The sequence below is a fragment of the Triturus cristatus genome, chromosome 4_1 (genome assembly GCF_964204655.1).
Source record: "Triturus cristatus chromosome 4_1, aTriCri1.1, whole genome shotgun sequence".
NCBI lineage: Eukaryota > Metazoa > Chordata > Amphibia > Caudata > Salamandridae > Triturus > Triturus cristatus.
In genome coordinates this window covers 1,312,393,145-1,312,408,787 of record NC_140585.1, presented here as the reverse complement: position 1 = coordinate 1,312,408,787, position 15,643 = coordinate 1,312,393,145, and positions in this window count along the sequence as shown.

The following is a 15,643-nucleotide window of genomic DNA, read 5'->3' as shown; positions in this document are numbered from 1 at the left end:
TCAAGTGAAAGGAGCGCAAGTTTACACCAAGTTGGATTTAAGGGGAGCATATCATCTTGTGAGAATTCGAGAGGGAGATGAATGGAAGACGGCCTTCCGTACCAAGCATGGGCTCTTTGAGTATCAAGTGATGCCTTATGGCCTATGTAATGCTCCAGCAGCATTTCAGCATTTTATAAATGATGTGTTGAAAGAGTTCATTGATCGGAATGCGATAGTGTATATCGACGATATACTGATCTATTCGAACTCAGTGGAGGAGCACCAATTACATGTAAAAAGAGTGCTACAAAGACTACGAGAAAACAGTCTATTTGTCAAATTGGAGAAATGTGCATTTAATGTCTCCACTGTGGAATTTCTGGGGTTTGTGCTCTCGCCAAGTGGAATCACCATGGATGAAAATAAGATCAAGGCAGTGATTGATTGGGAATCTCCGAAATCAGTGAAGGAAATTCAAAGCTTCATTGGTTTTGCAAACTTTTATCGGAGGTTTATTCAAGATTTTTCTAAAAAATTAATTCCCTTAACTAAGTTACTGAAAAAGGGAGCAAGGTTTGAATGGACAAAGGAGGCAGAGGAGGCCTTCACCCAGATGAAAAAAGATTTCACCACAGCCCCCATCCTGCTTCACCCAGATCCCTCGGAGCCATTTTTTGTTGAAACCGACGCTTCGAATTTGGCGTTAGGGGGAGTATTGTCCCAAAGACATAAAACTACCGGCAATTGCATCCAGTGGCTTTTCGTTCTAGGAAATTAACTTCAGCAGAAGTCAACTATACAATTACTGAAAAGGAGCTGTTGGCCATAAAAGACAAGTTTAAAGAATGGAGGCATTATCTAATGGGTGCGAAACATGTGGTCACAGTCTACACGGATCATCGAAATTTAACATTTTTGAGATCTGCTAAGACCTTAACACAAAGGCAATTGCGTTGGTCTTTATATTTTGCCGACTATGATTTTGTCATAACTTATCGTCCGGGTTCCCAGAATGGTAAGGCAGATGCCTTATCCCGATTGGGCACGGAAGGAATTCCTGATGATGTCAAGGAACAGGAGATCATACCTACAGAAAGAGTGATAGGAGTCATTTTAAAAGAGTCTGTGGAAGAAGAAGATCAGACATCAATGACTCAGGATGAAATGAAGGCTTGGTTGAAGGAAGATTCCAAATGAGAAATTCGTGGCGGTTTATTGTATCATAACAAAGCCCTTTATTTACCCACGCCTGAGATGCAATAAAAGGCTTTAAAAAAATGTCACGATAACATATTGGCAGGCCATAAAGGAATCTTGAAGACGGAAGATCTGATCAGGCGACGTTTTTGGTGGCCAAATATGATTACGGATATACGACAATATGTAGCCACATGTGAGACTTGCGCAAGGGGAAAAACTGAGAGACAAGCTTCCAAGGGTCTATTGCAGCCACTGCCCACCCCACCCTATCCATGGCACACAGTCACCTTAGATTTAATTGTCGAGTTACCATCAAGTCAAGGGTTTGATACGATTCTAGTTTGTGTAGATGCTTTCACTAAGATGGCACATTTTATTCCTTTAAAAGGGACACCTACTGCCAAGACATTAGCACACATTTTTAGCCAAAAAAATAGTCCGAGCTCATGGAATACCCAAGGTCTTAATATCTGACAGGGGCTCCCAGTTTCTCTCTCATTTTTGGATGTCCTTCACAGAGAGGTTGAATATAGAGTCCAGATACTAAACTATTTATCATCCAGAAATGGATGGCCAAACTGAGAGGACAAATCAGGAACTGGAACAGTATCTTCGATTGTGTTTATTGGATCAAGAGGGTGATTGGCCAGATTATCTGTGGGCGGCGGAGTTTGCCCATAATAATGCAGAAAATGTGTCCACAGGATTCTCTCCCTTTTATTTGAACACTGGGAGGCATCCTAACCAATCCCTAAATTTTCAAGAAGCAGATGTACCAGCAGTTACCAATTTAGTGGAGCATATGACGAGAGTACATAGTTTGGCTGTAGAAAATTTGACTAAGGCTAAAGAAAATTATAAGCATTATGCAGACAAGAAGAGAAGACAGGGACCAGAATTACAAGTAGGAGATAGAGTTTGGCTAAACACTAAAAATGTAAAACTCAAGGGAAACAGGAAGTTGCAACCACGATTTGTAGGCCCCTATTTTATTGAGAAGAAATTAAGCACCTTAAATTATCAGCTAAAATTACCTAAAGGGTTGCCAGTGCAGCCAGTATTTCACGTCTCTTTAATAAAGAAAGCATCAAAAGACTTGCGGAGAAGTAAACCACCCAGACCAATTCAGTCTGAGCAAGAGGTGGAATTTGAGGTGAAACAGGTTTTAGATGCAAAAATACACTAAGGGCGTTTATATTACTTGCTAGATTGGAAAGGTTATGGACCAGAGGAAAGGTCGTGGGAGTTGTCAACTGATGTTCATGCTTCCAGACTAGTTAAAGACTTTCACAAGAAATTCCCGAACAAGCCCAAGCCGGAAGATTCCACTTTGAGGGAGGGTACTGTCAGAATCGCTAAATTCCCGCAGAGGAAGAGACAAACTGTGGGTGTAATCATCCGCAAAACTTGTTTTAAAAGAATGCTGGCTCCAAGAAGGTTCAGGAGGCGATTCATAATCGCCCCTAAGATGGCAACCATCGGCAGACATCAAGAGTAATAAGTTCGCGCTCTAGTGTGCGGCAGCAATCTGGTATGTCCAGGTGCTGAGCCCGCGCTGTGGCGCACTTCACCTGACTGGGAAGAGAGAACGGACGTCGACCTTAGTTTCTGCGGAGTCGGCGGGCGAAGACTCGACGAGAAGAAACATTATCAGAGTGACTAGATGAGTTAGCGATATTTGAAGTAAGACTGTTCCGTGTATTGGGCATGCGCAGAAAAGTAACAGAGCAAATTTGAGAGTAGCGCTCCAGTGCGCTCTGATGTTAGAGGATAGCATGCGCAACTAGTGAGAAAACTATCGTTTTAGGAGGAAGGATAAGAGAGTCAGCACAAGCAGCTAGGATTATTCTTAACTACATTTTTCAGAAGCCAGAGATATATAAAGACATAGGCAAGGAAGGGCAAAGATAGGAGTAAATGTAGGAAAAGAGGAACTACGTACCAAGAGAGGAAAAAGTCAAGATAATAAGGCGTAGCAAGACAAACACTTACCGAGTATTCATTCAGCGTCAGCAGTGAAAACACGAGTGGCAGCATATATAACGCACAACAAGAGAAAAACACTTACCTGAGAATCCTTACATCGTCTGCAGTGATAACGTAAGGTGAGGAATCTGAAATAAAAGAGAGAGTGAGAAAGAGAGGAAGTTAATATAGAAGATAAACAAACCAGGAGGGAAATTAACGCACATATTTTGTTTAGTTGCAGCAGTCAATCACAAGTATCACTCAGACAGAAGAGGAGCCAGGGTCACACCTCCTTAGGGTAGGTTTTGAACTAATGGGCAAGGAGTGGGGAGAGCTTGGAGATAGTTGGGAATTAAGGTGTTAACCTTTTCCTTCTTAGCGAACAAGAATTGCCGAAGGAAGACGTCTGAAGCTGGAAAGAAGAACCAGACAAGTGTGCCTGTCTCTTCTCTGTCCCATTCCCTTTCCCCCCTGGGGTTTCATAGCATTGTGTATCAAGCATTACGTATTGCTGGAAATCTTGGAGGGGCATTGTGAAAAAAGCGACATTCTGCTCCCATGCCTCGTGACTGCACAGCCTCTGACAGGGAGATATGGCCTATGTTGCATGATATAGCGTGAGAATGGAAAGGTCAATGGAACCCCTGATGATGCAAATAGAAAGATGTTATCTAAGAGATTCTGGTGGAAATAACTAGTGCTCACCCTGCCTGATGTTATAACACTTTCCCTTGGATTTAGAGAGGTTTAGACCTCCATGCTTCTCCTTTTACTCTTGCTAGTGTGACTTAGGCTAATACTTATTCATCTGACCCAAGAAGATTCTTCACCGAGCTCCTGAGATGCTGACACCTTCCCATATTTTCACACACTTTCCCGCTTTTCCCTAATCCTCTGCATTCCTCAGATTTTTGGGATCCTGTTAGGTCTAAAACCAACTTCATAGCCTGGACGTTAATTTAGATGATCTTAGATTTCACTCATGTATAAAACAAAAAATCATAAACTTTTCTCTTGGCACCGAATTTTGTTATTGATCTTTTGTACTTGGCAGGAACGAGTCTTCCTCAGGGCTTGCGTGAACCTAGAAAGGTCCACCTCCAGGCATTTCCAAGTCTGATTGCCATTATAGCACAGACTATTAGAGTGGCCAGGTGGGGGAAAGGGTGTTGGGAAAGGGACTGCTGGGAAGGAGACCTGTAACAAAAGTAAACTAGAAGTTAGACTACCTATTCTCTATGTATATCTTAAATCACTAAACGCGGATGGCATATTCACCTGCAAGTTGTCGTGAAAGCCTTTAGCGAGATGTGAGATAAAACAACTAGAAGACAAAACATGTGATGCTTTATCAATAATGGCTTAGGTTATTTTATAGACAGTTACAGATTCTTTTATGCAAGGTGTGAGCTACTCTATAAAACCTACTATATTTCTACTCTCTTTCCTCCTATATGTCGCATAGCTCCCATAGCTGTGAGGTGAAAAACACGAAGGACAACTGGTCATGATAATCATCACAGTAATGTTACTATATTCCTATATGGAGCGGGACCTGCCACTCAACTTTATACATAAATAGTTTCCTTTATCAAAGGTCCTTTTCCTCTTTGAAGTACAAAGGAAGATTTTGGTTCAAAACACATTTCCAAAATGTCCAAAAATTATTGTCTGGAGGTTGTTTACAAATGTTACATTTGTGCAAGAAGAGAAATAGAGTTGAATCTCTTACCCGGTAACTGCTGAGCGTTCTCTCTTTATTCCCTTCTGGATCAAGGTTGCATCAGTTATTCTTCACTGCCAGCGATCACTGCGTCAGACAATCTCTGGAATGTGACTACCAAGGCTGGAAACGCCACCAGACTTCAGTCGCTTCCAAGCCCTAGAAGCAGGAAGTGAATAACGAGCGTTCAATCTGGGGTGTGGCTCCTTTTTATAGAGGAGCACCACTCAAGATGGCCACCACGTCCGGTGACGTTCAGAAGGCGGGGTCAGATGTCTACAGAAAAACTATGACAAAAGACGAGACTGTTTCAAAGAGGCATAACTATGCATAATGGATGTTCCTATAGTTAGCGATGGCAACGCCACCAGTACCGCGCAGTTAAAGAGGGATAATGCATTTTGACAAAGGTAGGATGTGTCACAGTACATATGCGCATGAGGGCACAGCACCAACGCCAATGATAAGAACCACTACCAGTTGCTGCAGAGCCAATGGTGACAGTGGTGCCCCTAGAGCCGCAGCCCATGACCATGACAGTACTGCTGTGACTGAACTTCTTGTTTGCCTCTTCTTGATACATCTAACCTTCTTTGGAAGGCTAGGTTTTCCAGTTGTTATTCTGATTCTTTTACAATATGGTACAGGTACTAAGATTTGTTTATCTTAACCTGACTGCTAATTTGCAATACATCTTCTTACCTACAGATACTGACTCCTATGTAGTCAAATGGGTTGTACTGTTAATTGAAATTGATTGAATTAAATTCTAACGCTCCTCACCTCTCAGGCAGTGAAGAAAAGATCCATTGGATAACCAATGCTAAGAAGGTTTGGCCCAGAGTGCTGCACCAACATCGTAGCTGATTTTGATTTCTTTTTACAAATCACTGCACTCAATCACATTTGTGTGCCCTGTAGTAAGGGGCAGCATAGCTTGTTAGTGAATAATTAATGGCTTGCTGCTGGTTTAGGACATTCAGGCAACTGCTATCCAACACAGAAGCTCTTGGACAACATACAAGGATTTGTCAGGTGGGCCAGTTAGTGGGACCACAAAATAAGAGATGCCCAACACAAGTAATAATAACCATAACAATGACAAGACATGGTGTCTAGTTCTAGAACTCAAAGTGTCATATTGCAGCATGGTGCAAATAGCTTTTGTTCATACAAGAGTGCAAATACAAAGTCATGAAAGCCATGTTAAAAGGAAGCTCCGGGTGTAATGTCAATCAATCAATCAACATTCTTTATTCTGCAAAAATACTGGTACCATAAAATATCATAAAATATGTCACCAACAAATGCAACATCCAATGCAGTAAAAATTGAAGCAGTCAAATTATTCCTTAAAAATTGTAATACAATACAATGCTTTTCCTAAGATGTATAGTGCCCCAAATATAAAGTGAAGTACTAAAACATAGAAAAAGGTACTCAATTGCAAATATATGACGTGCCACAGTTTTAAAATCCCTGCTATTTTGTGGAAGAAAAATTGGTTTTTAATAATGTTTCCTCGAACCTACATAAAAATCACAAAATAGGATTAAGTGCTGCATGCTTTGTGTCGACAGTCCATCACAGGGACTGGGGGTCACACTTGTAGGACAATAATTCCTATCAGGAAAGGCCACCAAGTGATGAACAGGGCCCAACTGTAGTCTGGTTGGGCCAAAACTGTGCTATTTGTACCAGCTCTACACATTCATACACACAACTCTCATTTGGGCCCATATACATTCATACACACAATGAGCTGGCAAATATCCACAGGTCATCAATTTTATTTTACCCTAGGAAACCTTTACACCAGTATTCTTACCATTCCTGTCTCCTGAGTAACTGAACGTTTGATAAGATCTAGCAGTAGATTAGAGTAGGGAGGAAAGACAATAATGCATGTAACTTTTATTTCTAAAGAACCACAGACTCAGGGGGAGTTTTAAAAGTTTTTCTGAATTAATAATTTTGTGAGTCAAATCAAAATCCACATGAACAGACCAAAAATCTCCATCAGAAAAATAGTACAATTAGCTTAAATCAGTTTGCATTAATAACTCTTTCCAATGACAGCACCTGAGGAGAGAAAGGACAGAAAAGCAAGTACGGAGCATTTACCCTACAATTATATTTACCTAGAATGGTGTGAGGACCCCGGCATCAGAATGTCAGAGTTTCAGGACAGGAAAAGTGACCTCTTCTAGTGTAACACCAGCATTACACTCCTCTCTGGTGCAACTCTGTCCGGTTCAGGTGCGTCCGGACCCTTCCCTGGATGTGCATCCTCGGTTGTTCCGCGACTTTCCCTAGTGTAGGATTCTGCAGTCAGGTTGCAGCAAAATCGGGCCGCATCTCAGCACAGCATCAGCATCTCCGCATCAAGTGTGTCTAACTATCTATACCTACCTCGTGTTATACCAAATTCAAGTGTATGATCCACCTCCAAATGTTTCAATTCCATGTTCACCCGTAATTTGATTGGGCCAAGCAGTGGGGAGAGGACATCACACCATACCAAGTGCAATATTTTCTTAAGTCTATTGTCTAATTCTCCGCCCTTTAATTTTAATATCCACAAGCTTTATTCCCACAAGCATTTTGTATTCTGATCGATAAATTTAAGGTACAATGTTGCTGGGTCTTCCTTTCGTAGGGTCAGGAGTTTACATTCTCATGTCCTTGCTGGGTTTGGGTTTTGGCAGTCTGTCAAATTACTTCATTGACTTGAGAGCAGAGATGCAGGGCGCATGCGTGGTTGCCACAAAGGAGGAGGACATCAGTTACCTTCCAAGGCCCAAATGCGAACTATTAATAAAGTCAGAGAGAAACATGTTAGAATACAAATTTAAATGAATTCACTGTGTACCACTTACTTCTACTCTAACCCCATTTACTTAATAAATATTTTGCATTAATAGCTTAGTAGTACGTGCATAGGTTAGTTTCAGCTCATCATGCGCATTAGTGTGTTGCTTTTGAAGCGGCCATATTAGAAGTTAATGCGCAGCTGCAAAGATTTCCCCCCAAGCGACAGAAGAACGTCACACCATGTGATGTAGTAGACGCATGCACAGAAGATTTCCGTGTTTTAGCGGCCCTTTTTAGGTCACTCGGGTTACTTATTAAGACAGCACATAAACTAGCTTCCCCTGGATATGGTTATATGAAATGTGGTGCAAAATTAGAACTCATGGACAGATTGGTTATGGTATTAAAGGTTATTCGAGAGGATTGCATACGAGCAAGTTTCTTTAGATGTGAAACCTTGCTCCATCAGGGTCATACTTGTAGGACAATAATTCATATCACAAAAGGCCACCAAGTGATGAACAGTGCCCAACTGTAGTCTGGTTAGGCCAAAACTGTGCTATTTGTTGGTTACCGAGATAAGATATGACTGGTATCCTTCTGGCAGATCGTTCGATAAATATGTCATAACTGTTTGCTTCATGGATTCTTCCCTCATCCTTTGCTCCAGTCTATATTTCATAAAGGAGGCTTAAATCACACTCTTCTCAATGGAAAGGCTACTTTCGAGGTCACTCAGAATGGGTAGATCAAACAATAAATAGAATCATTTATGTAAAACAACCAAGGAATCTTAAGAGCATAATCTAAATTGAGGCAGTCTAGGATGACAGACTTTGTAAAACTGGTTTCAGAGTTTTCCCAGATGGACTGCTAATACTAAGGGTTTTAATGCTAGAATGTCCTCTAAATAGTACAGGCCAGTTTCCTTATGAGCTATAAAAGGTGATGCAGATCTAGGTACATGCAACAAATGTTTAAGGAAATTAGTCTCTTCTGCCTGAAGGGATTTACTGGGTGTATGACCCCAAAGTCTCCCCCATAGGTAGCAGTTGAAACACCTCTCGCTTTCTATATTTTGACCACTGCCTTAGTTGGCCAGCTACCGATATTATGGAAGAACTTAAATACTCCCTCACATATTTAACTCAATTTCAACTGAGTATTTGGAACTTGTTGCACACATGATCCAGTGTTAGAAAATAAAATCTCTAGATAACAAAAGTAGTTTACAGTAGCAATTGGGTAACCTTCATTAGAAAAGGTCCTGCACTTGTGCACCATTTTTCCAAAGGCCATCGTGAATCTTTTTTCCTTGTTTATTTTCATTCTTCTAGATGTCATGAAATACCCGAAGGTGTTCATTAATTTTTGTAGGCTGACCGGCATCCTGGATAACAGACCAGCAACGTAGGCGTGCAATAATATTGGCACTTAGCGGCCATTGGCAATAGGTGCATCAGCCTGTAAAGTCTATGGGGTGTCATCCACCCCATTAATAAAGAGTGAAAACAAGAAATGCGCCAGTACACACACCTGTATGATACCCCTATTGATCTTAAAAAGAAGAGGACATTCCTCAATGGGGCCATACCGCACCGTAGCCAGTAGGTTTTCATATAAGCTTGCAAGGAAACTAATAATGTTCCTTGGGGCACCCAGGGAAATCAGAGTTGACTAAAGTATTAAGTGGTCCATCAGATAAAAGGTGCTGCTTAGGTTGTCAAAGCATGAATAGAGGGACCAAGTTTTGGCTTTGGTGTACTTCTCTATAAGTATTTCAAGATTTACACATTGCTCTATAGTCTCCCGCCCTCCCCTAAACCCGTATTGGATTTTAGGAATTATCTTTAGCCCAGTTCTCTTGTTTTTGCAGTAGGACCTTTCCCATCAGTTTATCCGAAGAATCTAGGAGTGAACAAGGCCGATAATATTTTGGGCCTGATTTGTTCCCCTTTTTTAAAATGGGGATTATAGTTTAAATATCCCAGGAGAGAGGAATCAAGCCCTCTACAGCTGCATTGAGAGAGTACCCTAGTCAAAATGGGACCCCATAGTTCTCCCTCAGCTTTAAAAGTATCTACTGGGATTCCATCAGACCCTGGTGCTTTCCCTACGGCACTCGTGCTTATGGCAAGAAGTACCTCCTCTAATGTGATGTGCAGTGGGTTCTGAGACTTGTTTGATGCTCCCTTGTCCTCAACTAGGTATTTGTCTATATGGGAATCAAAAATACCCATAAAGTGTATCACCCATGCGTCACAAAACACCAGTGAGGTGGGTTCAGGCAGAGTCTCAGCTTTTAAAAAAGGGCCATTAAATGTGCGCCAAAATATAAATGAATCCTTCGTCTCCGAGGCCTGAGCCAGACTGATCCAAGCCTCCTCCTGTAATGCTCTCTTCCTGACTTTAAGAACCTGCTCGTAATTCTTACATACGGATCTGAGCTATTCCTAGGAGATCCATGCAAAGACTCTCTTAGAAGTTTTGATGCCAGAGTGCATGAATGATCAAGCCACTCCCATTTTCCTGCCCTACCAGATTTAATGGGTCTTGTAAGCAATGATTTTAGAGCCTCAGTGATCTGCCCAAAGGCATTCAATATCCCAACATGATCTACCTCCTCTTCTAAACAGTAACTGAATTCATCTGACATCAAGGTTAATAATTCTCGTAGTACTTTACTTGGGTCAAACCCTGCCCATTTAATCTGGACTCCATTAGGCCTAACTGGAATTACATTGGTAACAATCACATTGCTTACGGTATCATGGGCCATGATCGACAGTGAAATTATTAAAGGGTTATGGTCGCTCACAGCTTATTGGGACATATTAACAGAGCGAACCACATCTTTCTCAATAGCGGATATCAATGCATGATCAAAGGTGGTATGTGCATCCCTACCAATAAATGTAGGGTTCGATAGACTGGTACCCATACAAATGCTTTCCAGGAACATAAGATCATACTGAAAAATCAGGTAATTTAAAACGTTCCCATAGTCATTGTGATAAAAGTGAGGAGTTCCAGCCCCCAAAGCATTAATTACACCACAAATCTGTCTTGCTGGTAGGGGGCTTTTCTGAAATTTAAAATTACCCAAGCAAAGGATTGTGTACTTAGTGTTGATCTGAACTCCTCCAGACCTGCATCGAGGGCATACTTCTAGACCAATAGGCTGGGTTTGATACATTAAATTGAATTGAGTTGGGGACCGCAGGGTTAGATGGACCCTCGACACAGTCTGACATTGGGATAGGTAAGTTAACAGATTTCTTGTTAAAAATTAGATAGGGCTGGTTCAGCCACCCAGTCAACTGCCGGGCATTTACTCACTCAGGGCCTAGATACACACAGTCAATCAATTTCATTGAAGCCAGAAAGAGGTGCAAAACCGTTGTTGACTGACATATACTGTCTCAACTGATGACCGGTGTTGTGGAGGTAAGGAAACGGTGGTTGTATGGGAGACTTACAAAAATAGACCAGAAGCAAAGCTGATATGTTAGTGGGGATTAATGACCTCTCCTCATGATACCTTAGCAGCCTTCTCACTGTTGTTGGGTAGTGCAAGTTCACTACCAGGCAATCTCCCCATACAGTCTTTAATGAGGGGCCAACCCAGCCAACCCTACGTACAGTTAGGATCTCATTTCTCTCTGCTGAGGTAAAATCCTCATGTACCCCTAGCCAATGTGTGAATTTGGTAAGGGCCTGTTCCCCAGACTCTGGATTGGTGGGCATTAATGGCAAAATTCTTGCCAGAAGAAGGATATACTTGCCCGCCTCAGGGGGAGACTTAATGTCGTAGTGCTGGGAACTGCATCCTCACTGCCAAATACTCCCACCACTGTGTCCATCTTCCTCTGAGTACTTGTAGATAATAACAAGGCCTGATTTCACAAGGCATGCGCTGCTACCCCTGTGGTACCTTGACAGTACTCTCACCTTCGTCATTTCTCCTTCCTGTTTGGGCATGAGGAGTTCTCCTCTCCTTTTGTGGCAAGGTGCGTACCATACCTGACTCCACCACAAGATTTGCATCTGCAAGCATGTCTGGGTAGACTCATGATGTGTGCACTCTTCCCACATGAACACATTTGGCCTCTAATAAGTTTAATCATTTGGGCTTACATGGCAACCAAGACTTCCTTCATTGGGGCAAGATGCTCTTGCAGGTTTCAGCACATTTCCCGAAAAGTCATCAAGGATCAAAGCTTAGCCCGCCCTGATCTTCCCCTTACTAGCTCTTGGTTTAGGCTATTGAGGTGGTTGGGACGCTTTGATGTTAGGCCTTTTGCATTTGGCAGCGGGTTCTGTGGAGGAACTAATAATGCCTGGACTGTGGAATGCCAAATAAACACACGGGTTAATCTCTGCAACCATAACCACATTTCCAGCTCCTGCAGTACTATGGAAAAACACTCCGTCAGTATCCCTTATTGGGCAATCCTTTTCTGTCACAGGGAGACTGCCCCAAACATGCTACCACAGGCTTGTATTTCCCTCCAACTTTTCTGTGGTCCCTCTTTGCTTCACCCAGTCTCCATGGACGGTCTTTGCTCGGTCATAGCATTTTCTGTATAAACTACCCCAATGGCTCTGTCAAGCATGGTATCTATGCTTGTGGGCTTATATGGCAGCAATGTCTTCCCTGTGCCTTGCGCTTATCCAGGTGCGCTATTATCCTAATGATGAATCTGACTATGCCAAAGCCAAGGGGTGGTCTAGGGTTGTTTAGGTGATTTAGCCCGACCTCCACCAGGCACCAACAGTGGGACAACAAAACAACATCAGGCAACTCGATGCATAGTGGGCCCGATTCACAGAACTAACTTAAGACAAAATCCTAAATTTACTACCATTTTGTTATTCACAGAAGGCACTTACTCATTTTGGTATTCACAGAAGGCACTTACTCATTGATGAGTAAGTGCCTTCTGTGAATACCAAAATGAGTAAGTGCACTTACTCATTTTGGTATTCACAGAAGGCACTTACTCATCAATGAGTAAGTGCCTTCTGTGAATGCCAAAATGAGTAAGTGCCTTCTGAGAATACCGAAATGAGTAAAAAGTAGTAAGTTTAGAATTTTGTCTTAAGTTAGTTCTGTGAATCGGGCTCAATAATAATCCTCTAGTAGAATAATGTGTGACAAGGGGGCCTCCTCCTTGGGCCCACAATATCTAGGAATTGTAGGATGGGGTCGCCTCCAATAGTCCCGCAACCCCAGCAACCTACGGGGTGCCAAGGTTCCTCTGCCTGGCCCTGCTTTTCACCCAACAGTTTAAGTAACACAGCAAATGCAGACAGTCAGTGGGGGTCAGTGATACTCAAAGGGATACAAGGGGGATCACCAGACAGCAGGAACAGCAAGGGTGCCGCTTATCAATAGCGCACAGAATACAGCAGCAAATGGCAGTGGTGGTTATCAGCTTACCTCCTTCCCTCTAGTCTTGCTGGAGTCACCGCTTCTACCACACAGCTGAAGTTTGAAGTTCCAAGAGACACAGAAATTATTACAGCACTAGTTTGAAGCTTTTTACAGTTTTGTGGAAATTATTGCAGCAAAAAGAGTGGCACTGCACAACAGTACAACCTTGACGGCTGTACCCGGCATCACACCGCCCTGCCGTACACCCGCACCCACCCATCTCCACGAGCGAGCCGGGTACAGTGGCGGCAGACAGGACAGAAACAACAACAGTGGTCCTGGCTATAAGCATCTACAACTGCAGTAGTGTCAGCCTCAGCTAAGCCATTTTGTCCCTTACACGGGCAACTGAGCGTGCCACAACGCGAGATGGCAAAGTGAAGGCAAGTGGCGTGTGGCAAAAAATGAAGCGGCCTTAGAGGGAGAGAGGGCCACCAAGCCACTCCGATGTCCGTAGCTCTTGATGCAGCACTCCGTGCACTCCTGGAGTGTGATAAGTGTGAGCACCATGAGCTAGAGCCACGGTTCAGGGAGGAGGGGTACTGTAATAGAGTAAAAGGAACATGAGTCCTTAAAGAATGAGGACCACCCAGGTCACAAAACATGAACAGGTTGAATGTTATCCTTATAGCTCCTTCAGAAATACAGACATGGCATCTGGAACACTGTCTTTCATACCAAATCAACTTCCTGACAAAACAGAGTTTTTCAATTCCACCTTTGCTCCATTGTCTGATTTATTTTTATCGAGGCAAATCATGTAACACCCATCCCCATCCTGAAACTTTCAATGTACTGTGCTCTTTCACCTTACAGTTTTGTTCTAGAAGAACTGCATTTTTTATTAAACTACCCCAATTTTCACGACATGCCATATGATCTGCGTTAATCGAGAATTGCTAAAGAAAGGCCATTTTTAAGCATGGCTTTGACAACTAGGACAAGATATTAATTGAGTCTTCCAAGCCAGACAAAAAGAAAACAACTCCTTCTCTGGATTTCTTTCCTGTGTAAGTTTCACGGGAACACTTGTGCACTTTTTGTAGATAGTTGACTAGGTGAAAGCAACGTGCATTCTCCTCAGACAATGCAGGCAGTTCCCAAGAGAGGCAGGAATGGTGGGGACGTGTAACAGTAAGATACACAGAAGAAGAGGCAGAATTATGTTTGTTTCTGTGATTAGGGGCTACCACAAATCGAGGAACCTTGAAAGAGAGGAAAAACCAATACAGGGATATACAGGTTTGAGACATGATGGTAGACGTTTCTCCTGCAGCACCACACAAGCACCGGAGCTGGTTCTCAGTACATATGATTTGGGGTTTGTCATTACAACTCCTACCAGTAGTACAATCGGTCCATCCATCACGCTTTTGTGTTCTTCTTAATATGACATTCTAAGTAGTTCCTGTTCCATGCGGTGCTAAGAAATTATCTCATTAATGAGGCTCAACGAGGCCGACACATGCAGGTGTTGCTCACATACCCAATCAGATGTGACCTGACACTTTAGCTTGTCTGCCTTTCTGATGTGATTTAAGAATGATTTGCATTTGCTTGTTACCTGACTGTATTAACACAGTGAGCATGAAACAGTGGACAGGAATGTCTGTGGCAATTGCCAGTGACTCCAATCCTCACCAATTGGTGTTCCTTAACATTCCAATCCAACAAACGCAGGCAAAGAGCAATGGTAGTTGTCAAAAGCATTTGAGCCACAGGGAAAACTCCCAGGATTGCTCAAAACTGTTTAGCTCAGGAAAGAGGCATTATAAAAAAGAACAAGCATTGGCATACCCAATAGGTCTTGCCTTTGGGACCTTATAAGTGTTTAGCTATCCAGCACATTATCCTGGACTCCAGTGATTGAAGTGCTATGCAATCAATACACATTGGGCTATGCAGTGTGATTCAGAAATACATGTTTGAAATCCATGCTAGATGCTTTCTTATAAGTAAACTCAGGTAGGCAGATCCTGATAGGTTTCTATACTAGCTGGTTAGTGAATAGTTAAAAGCATGAATAAGGACAATGTTGCTCTCCCTCTGGCATTGTTTTGTGGCGAAGCGTGAAGCGGGGATTTCTCCCCCTAGGAGCGATGGTAGAGGGCCACATGATTACCTGTTAGCAAGGGAGATGATTAGGTGTGTGGGCTCTAAAAAATCATAAATCAAGCACACAAAATAAAAATCAACTCAATTCATTATAACAACCCAGTTAGAGTACACGACAAGACAGATGTAAAGCATTCATTTTTATGGTAACATAATTTTATTGATACTACAAATAGTACAACACACAAAATTCGACTGTCAGTATCAGTAGTGACTGCATTACAAATGGCAGTGGCAACTATCACAACATCACTGTCCATATTGAATGTATCTGCACATTTCCGAAGGAAATAATTTAGGCCTTTGATCAGTACATAATGTCATCTAAGTAGGGTACACACATTTACATATCATGAACATCTGAGAAAGGAAACAGTCTGAGCATAGATCAATCAATCAAGCAG